Here is a 13,307-nt window from a genome sequence, read left to right as displayed (position 1 = left end):
GTGTATGTGTATCTGTGCATGTAGATGGATGAAAAGACACAGACTGCCTGTACTATGTATCTGTGTATAGGCACTTTTTGAAATCGTAAACTTATTCGAGAAGGGAAAAGCAAATATTTTTTATGCTAATATACATCGCTCCCTTGTATGCACGTAAAAGTAGTTTTTCTGTTTCTCTTCTTCTTTGTCATGCCGAAATGAATTCAGACACCGGGCCTAACTTAATATGAAAGTCCTCTCTCCCTGTGTCAGTATTTATGGCCGACTAAACCTTGTTGTGTGCTCATGGAAGAGACCTTTTGGAAGGTGATACTGTTCGCATCCGAAATGTGACAGCTTCAGAATACACTCTCTCTCTCTCTCTCTCTCTCTCTCTCTAAACTCTCGTTGTGTGTGTTCGTGGAAAAGACCTCATGGATGATGATACTTTTAGCATCCGAAATGTGACAGCTTCAGAATACACTCTCTCTCTCTCTCTCTCTCTCTCTCTCTCTCTCTCTCTCTCTCTCTCTCTCTCTCTCTCTCTCTCTCTCTCTAAATCATGTTGTGTGTTCGTGGAAAAGACCTCATGGAAGATGATACTTTAGCATCCGAAATGTGACAGCTTCAGAATACACTTTCTCTCTCTCTCTCTCTCTCTCTCTCTCTCTCTCTCTCTCTCTCTCTCTCTCTCTCTCTCTCTCTCTCTCTCTCTTCTAAATCATGTTGTGTGTTCTTGGAAAAGACCTCATGGAAGATGATACCTTCCGCATCCAAAATGTCACAGCATAGCTTCAGAACTCTCTCTTTCTCTCTCTCTCTCTTTTAACATAAATACCTCGTAGAATAGTAAAAACGTCTGGAAAGGTTAGAATTACAAAAAATAAATATTAATGTTTGAAGAGCCTTCGATAGTCTCTCTCTCTCTCTCTCTCTCTCTCTCTCTCTCTCTCTCTCTCTCTCTCTCTCTCTCTCTCTCTCTCTTATTTAACTTAGAATAGTCAAAACGTCGGGGAAGTTTCACCGTGCATTTTAAAGATTGGCTATTTAGAATTTATAAAAAATAAATATGTTTTAAGAGCCGTCGACAGTTTCTTGGTTCTCTCTCTCTCTCTCTCTCTCTCTCTCTCTCTCTCTCTCTCTCTCTCTCTCTCTCTCTCTCTCTCTCTCTCCACAACCTAATCATATTGTATTATTAGCCGAGTCACCCATAAGTATGGAGTAATCTTAAATAATAATTGAATTGTTTTTCACATACGCACAGGAACGTGTGCGTGTGCATGGCAGCGAATATAAATAAGTATACATACATATGTACATTCATACGTACACACGTGTGTATATACATATATATATATATATATATATATATATATATATATATATATATATATATATATATATATATATATATATATATAATATATATATATATATATATATATATATATATATATATATATATATATATATAATATATACACATATACTGTATATATGTGTTACGAATGCATCATCACAAATTAAAAATATATATAATTTACAACAGCCATAAGTTTTGATTATGAACTATCCTTTCATAATTGACAATTTTAAACTGTAGCCTAATTTAGCGTTATCTGAAATATACTGTAAAATCTATTAACTGAACTTTAATTAAAACATGAAAAATATCGACAGTACTCGTATTCCAGTAGCGTACTCACTTAACGTATATATCCGAATATACTCATGTATATATATATATATATATATATATATATATATATATATATATATATATATGTATGTATGTATGTATGTATGTATGTATGTATGTATATATATATATATATATATATATATATATATATATAATTGTATATATGTGTGTATGTATGTATGTACCTATGTACATAAACGTACGTGTGTATGTATATTATGTTCTTTATGGAACCCTCCGTGTAAATATCACTCTGGATGAGTTACACACTCGTTCCATTTTTTCATTAACGGGCTGTTCTATTTAGTTACGGAAAGCTGCCCAATTTCATTACTTTGCACCTAACTTTGACGTCAAACCCTGACGAAGAAAATTGTTTCAATTTCCGTTTCTAAAAAGTATTAACGTACATAACTCGTGACAAAAATTATTCCTGTTTAAGTATTGCTATGCTGTAGAATAATAATAATAATAATAATAATAATAATAATAATAATAATAATAATAATAATAATAATATCGTTTTTACTGATAATAATTCCTCGAAGATTATTTTTTATTAGGGGCAGTGTAAGTTTTTATTTTTCATTCATTGTAATTCAGTCATAACGTTATAAGAAGCACCAGCACTAGGTATAGCTCTATCGAGTGTCAGATGTTATTGTTACTGGCAAGTGCCTTTGGTCATATCAGTATAAGGAAAAAAAAAATGGGTATCACTGTGTCCTTTGAACTTTATCCTTAAGAATAATTTGTCATTATTACCAGATTTAAAAAAAAAAAATTTCTGGTGGGTAGCTTAATTGTTTACCCAGGTCTAAACCTGTAGGAGGGTAGTATCGTCAGTGCACCTCACGCGGTACACTGTATGCAGTAATTGAGGATCTTTGCAGCGTGCCTTCGGCCCCTAGCTGCAGCCTCTTCCATTCCTTTTGCTGTACCTCCATACGTATTCTCCCTCCTCCGTCTTACTTTCCACTTTAAGCTCTTCCTTGGGCGAGTCGGTAGAGTTGTGGTCTTGCACTCGTTTGGCCCGAGTTCGACTCTCCGGCCGGCTAATGAAGAGTTAGAGGAATTTATTTCTGGTGATAGAAATTCATTTCTCGCTATAATGTTGTTCGGATTCCACAATAAGCTGTAGGTCCCGTTGCTAAGTAACCAATTGGTTCTTAGCCACGTTAAATAAGTAATCCTTCGGGCCAGCCCTAGGAGAGCTATTAATCAGCTCAGTGGTCTGGTAAAACTAGGGTATACTTAACTTTTACTTTCCACTCTCTCTTAACAGCTGTTTCATAGTGCAACTGCGAGGTTTTCCTACTCTTACACCTTTAAAGCCTTTTTACTGTCAATTTCCCTTTCAGTGATAAGTGACCTCATAGATCCCAGTGCTTGGCCTTTGACCTAAATTTTATATTCCAATTCCAGTTACCTATGTCTGAGGTCTTATCACTATAAAAAAAATATAAAAAATTTCCTTTGAACTTCATCATTCAGAATAATTTCTCGTTATCTCCAGATTTTTCGGCGGTCAGATTTATTTATTTACTTGTTTTTTACATCTTAGCCTGTATTTTTATCCTGCTCATATTCCTAGACCATAAAAATTCCGGTCTGACGAATACTTTTGTGTTTATAAAAGTAAATTAAGAAAAAACCACTTAAAATGAAATTTTTAAAAATTTGCTTAAAAGTACCCAATAAGAAAACTGCTTAAAATGCAAATAAAATCGTTGCAAAGTACCTAGCGTTAAGGGTCATGTAACGAACTGTCGTTATAAGATCAGGTATCCTTCCAGGCAGAAAATTTTTTTCTTTCGACTTTCATGGAATTTCCATAAGATTAAATGGTTGTCGCCACACCTTTCATGTACCTTTTGTTAGCGGTAAAAGTTCTTTAATGAAATTCCTCACTCACTTGTTTATGAAATCACGCTGAAATATATAATTCGCCAACACAACGCTTTAGAGGGCTCTAGTTCCAAGAGGTGCTACACTTCCGGTTTCCAAAAGATTTTAGGGATGAGGTTGCTAGCCCCATACCTTTATACGTCGAGGCTACGACCCACTACAATCTCGTAACCACCCGGTACATTTATGTTGTCTGGTCGACAAAGGCATGAAAATGTTTAACAAAAAATCTAAAGCTCTCTTCTAGCTTATATATATATATATATATATATATATATATATATATATATATATATATATATATATATAAATATATGTGTGTATGTGTGTGTGTGTGTAATATATATATATATGTGGATATATATATAATGTATGTATGTATGTATGTATGTATGTATGTATATTCATAAGCAGCACGGATACTATCTTATAAAGAACATTCATAGGTAACTTAACAAGCAATGTCAGTACCTACAGTATATGTGTGTTACCTGCAGTTATTTGTGGCTATAAATGTATTTAAAAATGACTAAACAGAGATTGAAAAGGAGAATCGAACATATTCCCTAGAGCGTACATTCCAATTTAGAAACCAGTGCTTGAAAAAAATCCACATTATAAAAAAAGCAAATTGAACACACAGTCGCGCATGCGCGTACAATCCAATTTAGAAAACTGTGCTTGGAACAAAACATTCACATTTCAAAAATGCAAATTGAACGTGATTTCGCGCATGCTCGTACAGTCCAATTTCAAAACCTGTGCTTGAAACACAAAAATTTCACGTTACAAAAACTCAAATTGAACATACAAATTTGCGCATGCGCATGCATTCAAATTTAAAAACTTATGCTTGAAATGTTTGAAAAACATTCACACTACAAACAAGCAAACAGAATATACAAATTTCAAACCTGGGCTAGAAACTTTTGAAAAACGTTCACATTACAAAAAAGCAAATTGAACAAAAAAATTAGCGCATGCGCGTAATTCTAATTTAGGACCATGTGGTTGAAAAAAAAAAACTCATATTACAAAAACTCAAATTGAACACACAAATTCGTGCATTTGCTTGCATTCCCGTTAGAAACCTGTCCTTGAAACAAAAAACTTTCCATTTAAAAAACTCGAATTGAACACAAATTCGCGCGTGCGCGTAATTCCAAATTCGAAACCTGTGCTTGAAACAAAAAAAAGTCACTTTACAAAAACTCAAATTGAATGCACAGATTCGCGCATGCGCGTACATTCCAATTTAGAAATCTGTGCTTAAAAAAAAAAATTATAAAAACTCAGTTTGAACATAAAGTCGCGCATGCGCGTGCAATCCAATTTAGAAACCTGTGCTTAAAGCAAAAACTTTCACTTTCCAAAAACTCAAATTGAACATGCAAATTCGCGCATGCGCGTGTATTCCAATCTAGAAATCTATGCTTGAAAAAAAAATTAACTATAAAAGTTCAATTTGAACACATTCGCGCTTGCGTGTGTGCATTCCAATTTAGAAATCTGTGCTTGCAAAAAAAAAAAATTACCTTAAAAAACCTCAATTTGAACACAAATTCGCGCATGCGCGTGAGTTCCAATTTAGAAATCCGTTCTTGCGACTTTCTTCAAAACTTTCGCCCTTTGGGAACAATCTTGGCAGCCTCGTAAACTCTTGTATGTTTCTTCGTGATACGACCGGGGAACGTATTGAACTTTGCTTGAATTTATAGGTCCCCATACCAGAGAATATGAACGCAATATCTTTCCCTGGAGAGAGAGAGAGAGAGAGAGAGAGAGAGAGAGAGAGAGAGAGAGAGAGAGAGAGAGAGAGAGAGACTAGTCTTGATACAAACAGAGTACGAATACGGAGAGAGAGAGATAGAGAGTAGCCTTGTTACTACAGAGCGCGAATGGGGAGAGAGAGAGAGAGAGGAGAGAGAGAGTTGCCTTGTTACAACAGAGTGCGAATGCGGAGAGAGAGAGAGACAGAGAGAGTAGCCTTGTTACAACAGAGTGCGAATGAGAGAGAGAGAGAGAGAGAGAGAGAGAGAGAGAGAGAGAGAGAAGAGCTAGGATTGTGACGACAGATTTTGAATGCTGAGGTTAAGAGAGAGAGGAAAGAGTGAAAGGAGTAGAAAAACAGATATGTTCGTCCATTTACGAAAAGCTATTCATTCAGTGCAAAGAGACGCCATCTTAAAAATGTGTATCTTAATGAAGATGGTAACCTCATATGTTCCCAGTAATTTATTACGTTTATGGTATAGGGATATAATTAGTATTAAACAAGTAATAAACCGTTTATTTGCAATCTTATATTCTTTTTGTGAAAACTAAAACTTTCATCTTACTTTCCTCAGCCCTCTCCTAAGAATTGTTTCATAGTGCAACTGCGAGGTTTTCCTCCTGTTAAAATAAGTTCTTCATTGGTGGGGTGGGTAGAGCTCTCGGCTAGCACGCTGTTGGCCCAGCGTTCGACTCTCCGACCGGCCAGTGAAGAATTAAAGGAATTTATTTCTGGTGATAGAAATTCATTTCTTGTCATAATGTGGTTCGGATTCCACAATAAACTGTAGGTTCCGTTGGTAGGTAACTAGTTGGTTCTTAGCCACGTAAAATAAATCTAATCCTTCGGGCCAGCCCTAGGAGAGCTGCTAATCAGCTCAGTGGTCTGGTTAAACTAAGATATACTTATTTTTTTACACCTTTCAAACCTTTTTTTTGCTCTCAGTATCCCTTTCAGCGCTGAATGCCCTCATGGGTCCCAGCGCTTGGCCTTTGGCCTAAATTCTATATTCTAATCTAATCTAATAAAGACACTTGTAAAAGCTGAACTTCGGACGTCACCATTGTTACCGACATTCAAAACTTTTCTTGAAATATTCATCGTCCGTCATGTGTGCCAGTTGGACGGCCATGTTTAGCCTCCAACTTTCTCCGTAATATCATGCTTTGTGCTAAGTAAAGGATAGGTTTCGGTTTGGTAAACTATGTTGATTGCCAGTACTTACGTCGTATCCATCGATTTCAAGGTATTACGTCATTCGATTCGTATTTATTTTTAGTTTATCTCTACGAAGAAGCTTCTAACTCTCGCTTTTAACTAAGGGTATCGGGAGATCTCGTATCCTGTTGTCACTGACAGACATGAATGTAATAAAGATAATTCAGATAAACGAAGGGCTTCTCTCACCATTCAATCAATAATACTCTTGTCGATTCAAAACTTTGGTCAGAAACATTGCCGTAACTTTGGCAAGTTCCGCAGAAAGAAGAAGCATCAAGAATTAGTAAATGTTTTTTCCATGAATTTTTACGTTTACCAAGTAATCGAATCAGCTCTATTTCTGCCTTCCAGTAAGCTTATATAGCTTAGCGTAAGTGGCCAGAATAGAACCAGTGGCCCACCCAAATTACTGGAATAAATAACGAGAGACTGCGTAAATAAGAAGGCCGTGAAATATCGACTTATTCGCTATTATTATAAATACTTAGTCATTACGCAATTCATATATTTAGGGGCTTGTAAGATTTTTTTGTTACATGTCAGAACGTTGTATTTTATCATTTCCATTCAAAAGAAGACACTCAGCTTTCAAAATTGTATAAAAAACTTCGGCAGTAAAAAAAAATCTTTCAAAACAAACATATGTAACTGAGAAATATGTAAAAAATACAATTTTCTGCATTATCAGTATATTTTGAAGCAACTTTCCTTGAAATATTTACCATCAGTATATTTTGAGGCAACTTTCCTTGAAATATTTACCATCAGTATATTTTGAAGCAACTTTCCATGAACTCCTTTTATACAAAAGGACAGAAAATATTACGTAGCAGTGTTGTGATAATAAAACTGTTCATTACAATGGGTACAGGAAGATGTAACGAAAACGATATATGTAGTTTGAAACGTAGCATCGTAAAATTGAACATTACATAAGTACTTAAAACGCTACAAGTTACCCTAAAGGCATATAAATTAATTACAAGTACCTAAAATGCTATAAGGTAACCCTAAAGTATATATAATTACCGGAGATGAAACATATGTTTCCTTAAATATTCAAAATATAACTTCATAACAGCAAGTCTCACTTCCAATGGCTTGTATAAAAGGGTAAACTTACTTTATGACTGAAACAATCCGGGATTAAGAAATACCAGCAGTTACAAAGAAAAAAGTCGAAACCTCGTGCAAGTATTGAAAGTCTTACCGGCATGTATGAATATGTTGCAATATTAATAAGCTTCTACGTGGAAAGTAAAGACTCTTACGTGCATGCATTGATCACATAATTGCCATCCAATCACTCAAATTTGGCTGCAGTACAGAATGTTTTTCACTCTTCAAAATAGAACGGTCAGGACATACGAGTAATTCTCTTATTAAGGAATAGGGGGCATATCTTCTTTCCCATAGTAAAAGAAACTGCGTATTTCCAGACCGTAAATCAATTAGACGAGAACGGAAGGATGGAAATGAGTGGAATCAAAATTATTGTTATTCAGATGGACCCTATTCATATGGAACAAGCTCACAGGGGCCACTGACTTGGAATTCAAGCTTCGCAAGAATATGGTGTTCATTAGGAAGAAGTAAGAGGAGGTTAGATAGGTATAATATCAGCTGTTGAAATTGGATCCATATTTAGGAGGATGTAATTATACCCTTCTTCTTTCTAAGTGGCATCATACCGGAAGGACAAGGGCTGTATGAGGAGCAACGTATACCCTTTTCCAAGGCCAAGCGCGAAAAAGTCTAGAACAAAGGCTTATCTCTTTGGCAGTGAGAAAAGTTAAAGTCCTTCTTTTGAACAATTTCAGCATTCAACTTGGCTCTTCCTCTGTGAGATTATCACTACAGACACGAATCTTGGCTTACGTAAGGTTGTAGTAATAGACTTCTAAGGTCTCACAGTCCATCGATTTTAATTTTGTTCTCGACTTAACTGTCCTTGAGCTTTGGCAACTCGGATATATATATATATATATATATATATATATATATATATATATATATATATATATATATATATATATATATATATATATATGTTTATGTCCAAGTTGCCACATTACCACAGGTGAAAAATAAGAGACGGGGTGTAGCCCCCTGACCAGTTTCGACTTTATTTCCAAGCCATTGCCGAAGGACTGATACAGAGTATAAGAAGTCACAAATATACTTTATATAGTACAGGAACAGTACTGACGAACATACACAACCGTTAGAGACTACATATCCACACCACAGGCAAATGAATGTATATATTCATTTGCAAGTTTTTTGAGGGAAGTAACTCATGTTAAGAAATAATTAGACAATATGAAAAAACTCCGGGCCTTTTTTATTATTATTATTTTTTTCTCTCTCTCTCTCTCTCTCTCTCTCTCTCTCTCTCTCTCTCTCTCTCTCTCTGCTAGCAAATCTACGGTGAAAATACGCTTTGATGCCAATTATTTCTGTTGCCTCTTTCAGCAAAGAATGGAGTTCTAACCCTTATCATTTTCTGGTCTGGTTCATTTAATCGTCCTTCTTGGAACTGTTTCTTAGTTTTGATCCTCTTAAGATGTTCTAAATGACTGTTTATGCGGTAATTCTGCCAATTACTGAGTATTATCTCCAAATCTCCCCTGTCAGTGATATTTCACCATCACTGCTTGACTTTCTCCCTAATGTCATAGACGCAAGAGCCTTATGGGATAATCCTTCGTAACTATAGAGCCAGATTTCACATCCATCATTCTTTGCGTTCTAATAGCCGCAATGACACATTCACTTTCCATTGAAAGCCGTGAAATTCTAGAGAAATGAACGAAGACGTTTTCCTTCCCAAGTGGGATTCAAACATATGGCTGGTTAGAAGACAGCGTGGGATCGAATCCCACTTGGAAAGAGAATTCCTTCACTCATTCCCCCTTCGAATTTCAAGGCTTTCAGTAGAAAATGTTTCTGAGATATTAGGAATCATAGAAGTTAAAGAGATTATTGTGGTGATACAGAATACTTGTTAATTCTATTAAATTTGGTCTCCTGTTAATGAGGTAGGTTAGGGTGATGAATGAAAATATCCTTTACCATAAAATATACGATAACCTGTGAGTGTGTCATTTAACTTCTCTAACAAATGACAAACTGATTACACTGCAACATTTTTTCTTCATTGGCACTTTTAAAAGTGCCTGGGATCTTACGTTTGCCAAACAGTATCACTTTTTCTCACAAATGTTGAAAGCTACATGGGAATTTAGCAATATTATTATTCTTATTCAGAAGATTACCCCTATTCACACGGAACAAGCCCACAAGGACCGTTGACTTGAAATTCAAGCTTCCAAAGAATATGGTGTTCAATAGAAAGAGGCTACAGAAGGCAGCGGGAAATACAAAAAGAGATCAGTTATTAAAATAAGAAAAAAACATAAAAATTGATAAATAGAAAAAGATTTAAGTAAATTTTTAAAATACAAGGAGAATTGTATTAGGGTAGTGATGCATTGCATCTCCGCTTGAGCTTTGGAGCAAAATTTACTGAAGTCACATTGCAAGGACTCCGTTTTTTTTTTTTTTTTACTATCTCGGCCCGTGATTGAAATTTGATATATTATTGAAGGATACTAAAAATGTAGCAGCCGCTATGAAAAAACTACAAAGGTATAAAATTACTAGTAGTACTAGTAAATATACGGCAACATCAATTTTTTGTATCATTCAAGATTTTCGCTTAGAATGACGTAACGACCACAAAGTTTAAAGATGCAGCACTCTTTTAAAAAAATCGCGGTACTTTTTAAATAGTTTCAGGAAATCCAATTACAGTGTCAATTAAAGGTAAAAGCCACTCTAGTTCAAAGGAAAGCAAACTTTTCAGCTTTGCGTAAAAGTGATTAGTTATCAACTCGAAGTGGCTTAGAATTTAATGGATCTTCCGGGTTGTGTATGAGAGAGAGAGAGGGAGAGAGAGATTAACAGCACGTGGTTTATGGTGATTCTAGTATAAAGCAAGACAGAGAGAGAGAAGGATCAAATAATTGATTAATAGCACGTGGTTTCTGGTTATTTTTGTACACAGCAAAAGAGAGAGAGAGGATCAAATAATTTATTAATAGCACGTGGTTTCTGGTGATTTTAGTACACAGCAAAAGAGAGAGAGAGAGAGAGAGAGATTTCTGAGAGAGAGAGAGAGATGATCAAATAATTGATTAATAGCACGTGGTTTCTGGTGATTTTAGTACACAGCAAAAGAGAGAGAGAGAGAGAGAGAGATGATCAAATAATTGATTATTAGCACGTGGTTTCTGGTGATTTTAGTACACAGCAAGAGAGAGAGAGAGAGAGAATCAAATAATTGATTAATAGTCCGTGGTTTACAGTGTTTTTAGCATAAAGCAATATTGGTATTTATTCGAATTTTATGCTTACATCATGGAAAGCCGAGTAATGGTATTTTATCACCGAAATCCATAACATAACGTAATTAAATTGACTAAAACAGATATTTATTTTGTACTGAAATTAAAACAAGCGTATTCCATACCTTGACTGTCGTTAAACCATATGGACCTTAGTTATATAAACCACCTACAAATCTAAACGGGTTTACAACAATTTCGCGCTTAACGGGTCCCGTGAATGAATTCGAAATGAGTAAGACGGACGGTAACCACTTGCTCTGGGACTCATTGGCGGGCCGTATCAGATGTCCCGAATTCTTCACAAAGAGCCCTGTGTAATCTCTCGCCTTGCCTTCCTCTGAAAGGCGTTTCTCTCCTCTGATTCGACGTGGATAATCGACCTTAAAGGTCTGGCTGCCTGACGAGGGGGAACATTTTCACAGATAAGTCGAATTGTTGTTCGTGTAAGCATAGGCGGAATGATAGGTTTATGGACGTAAGTAAACAGTGGCTGCTCATGGATGCCCGCTTGATAAGATGCAGTATCTCCTCTCTCTCTCTCTCTCTCTCTCTCTCTCTCCATGTTTGGGCAAGTTTACTTATTCCATGTTTGGGCAAGTTTACATGGTTCTTATGAAACTGAATGACGTATTCCATTATAAATTCTCGGTAAATAAACTTCTCCCATTCATAATAACTCTCTCTCTCTCTCTCTCTCTCTCTCTCTCTCTCTCTCTCTCTCTCTCAAGTTTACTTATTCATGTGCATGCTTCTTATGAAACTCGATGATGTATTCCATTATGAATGCTCAGGAAATAAACTTTTCCCATTCATAATAACTACATCCTGTCTTCCTCTCTCTCTCTCTCTCTCTCTCTCTCTCTCTCTCTCTCTCTCTCTCTCTCTCTCTCTCTCTCTCTCTACTTTTATGGCAAGTGTACTTATTCATGCACATGCTTCTTATGAAAATGAATGACATTCCATTATAAATGCTCAGCAAATAAACTTTTCCCATTCATAACAACGATATTTCTCTCTCTCTCTCTCTCTCTCTCTCTCTCTCTCTCTCTCTCTCTCTCTCTCTGTGCATAACGCATTAAGTCATGAGCATGAATGTAAGTTCAAATGATGTTAAATCAAGTCTCTTTGGAAAATAAGCTGCGCAACACTATTAGGTATCCAGAAAATTCACACTATGCTTTTCTTTAGCAAATTTTGATGTACAAGTCACATTAATAAGAAACATATTTTTGTCTTACTCAGAGCTAAAAAAAAATCCTGCAAGAACAAAGAAAAAATTCAGTATTTGCTAAAAACAAAACAACAGTGAACATAGTTTCAAACACTCACCAGTGTTGTAGACTCCTCCTGGGCTGTTCAGTAAAACACAAGTTACGTTTCGCCTCAGAAACTTGGAATATATAAAGGAAAATCGGTGTGCAAACACGCATACACACTCACAGCCTGAGCAATTTCTTCTTCCTTTCCCAAGCACAGAAAGAGGGAGAGAGAGAGAGAGAGAGAGATAGAAACTGACAGAGGCTCAATGAGCGAGTGTGAGGTAGTAGTGTGTGTGGAGAACGGCAACGGTAGCAGCGGCAGGAGAGAGAGAGAGAGGGTGAGACGCATCCGCTCTCAATGCAGGATGTTGCGATACTGAGGCGAAATCGTGAGGGGCACTTTATTTAAAGGGCCTCGGGCGCCTTCGAAGTTGATTTGTGAATTATCAGGTTAGCCTTATATAGTGTGATTTTATTTTTTTTTTGCATATTCTCGGTTAATATCTAAATTTTATATATTTCTTAATTTATTAACCGAGGATGGCTTCAGAGAGTAAAGCAACACAATAGTCGATGCCACATTCATACTTTAACCTGTGTGCAGTTCTCTGCAAGTTTTTAGGAATGAGGTTGCAAGCCCCATGCCCTTTTCTGGGATCTCACCTGACGCTGATACACATTCACAGGTGGGTCGACTGGTGGATGAATGGCAGAAGTTGAAAAATGGACCATACAGATGCTATTTCAGTGCTCTCTCTCTCTCTCTCTCTCTCTCTCTCTCTCTCTCTCTTCTCTCTCTCTCTCTCTCTCTCTATATATATATATATATATATATATATATATATATATATATATATATATATATATATATATATGTATGTATTATATGTATGCTATATATATATATATATATATATATATATATATATATATATATATATATATATATATATATATATATACATAAAAAAAAGGTCTTTGTTTAAATTATGAGAGAGAGAGAGAGAGAGAGAGAGAGAGAGAGAGAGAGAGAGAGAGAGAGAGGGTAGGGT

The 13,307-nt window shown here is 35.8% G+C and overlaps 1 protein-coding gene across 1 annotated transcript in view; it reads right to left on the bottom strand.

Annotated features, from left to right (window-relative positions):
- LOC136838712 (soluble guanylate cyclase 89Db-like) overlaps positions 1–12,635 on the bottom strand; it is a 198,848-nt gene extending 186,213 nt beyond the window's left edge. The window contains exon 1 of the mRNA XM_067104132.1: positions 12,326–12,635. The gene's annotated coding sequence lies outside the window, so the exon portion shown is untranslated. The remainder of the gene's footprint in view (positions 1–12,325) is intronic.
- Positions 12,636–13,307: the final 672 nt, after the last annotated feature.

This window comes from Macrobrachium rosenbergii, chromosome 5 (genome assembly GCF_040412425.1).
Source record: "Macrobrachium rosenbergii isolate ZJJX-2024 chromosome 5, ASM4041242v1, whole genome shotgun sequence".
Taxonomy (NCBI): Eukaryota; Metazoa; Arthropoda; class Malacostraca; order Decapoda; family Palaemonidae; genus Macrobrachium; species Macrobrachium rosenbergii.
The sequence above is the reverse complement of the archived record's forward strand: the minus strand, read 5'-3'. Positions and strand labels throughout refer to the sequence as shown.